The following is a 914-nucleotide window of genomic DNA, read 5'->3' on the forward strand; positions in this document are numbered from 1 at the left end:
GAAGAGAAAGAACTTGCTCTAATTGAAAAGAACTTTCATTACGATCAAGAAGCCCAAAGATGGATTGCAGAATACCCATGGATCAGAGATCCCAAAGATTTACCGGATAACAGAAAGGCTGCTTTTGCTAAATTAATTTCAACTGAAAGAAGACTTGCAAAAATTCAGAAGATGCAAAAGTATATAAAGAACAAATACAAGACATGGTAAATCGAGGAGTGGCGAGGAAACTAGCCAAGGCAGAACTAAAAAACTGCAAAGGTCCAATACACTATATTTCACATCACGAAATACTAAAGCCAGATTCGAAGTCCACCCCTGTCAGGATTGTGTTCAACAACAGTGCAAAATATATGGGTTATGTGCTGAATGAGTATTGGGCGAAAGGACCAGACCTACTCAACAACATATTAGCTGTCTTCCTAAGATTTAGAGAGTATGAAGTTGCATTCATCGGAGATATTAAGGACGGTGCCAACTATTGTTATTGCGCATACGTTCTGCGCATCTCCAGATACTCGGATTTCCTATCGGTGATGCTTACTAATACAGGGATATTTTTGCGCAGTTTGAAACTACCCGGAGAAAGTAGATCCTAGTAAGTACTCTTGGTATCCAAAAAGAAAATTGGGGGTAACCTTGCATTTTTCAGAGATAATAAAGCTTCAATTTGCGAAAGAATGCCATACATTGCTTTGTATTTTAAAGCTTTTTACAAATATTATTCATGAATTATCTTTGAAAAATGCGTGGTTACCCCCAATTTCCTTTTTGGATTTCAATAACACTTGTTAAAATCTACATTTCCTGCATAGTCACACACCGGGGCAAAAATATCGTTAATTAGTGGGCACCGTCCTTAAGAAGAAGTACCACACATTTGCAACAAACGTGTTAGATCAACATACGCACCG

The sequence above is a fragment of the Montipora foliosa genome, chromosome 8 (assembly GCF_036669935.1).
Source record: "Montipora foliosa isolate CH-2021 chromosome 8, ASM3666993v2, whole genome shotgun sequence".
In the NCBI taxonomy this organism is placed as follows: domain Eukaryota; kingdom Metazoa; phylum Cnidaria; class Anthozoa; order Scleractinia; family Acroporidae; genus Montipora; species Montipora foliosa.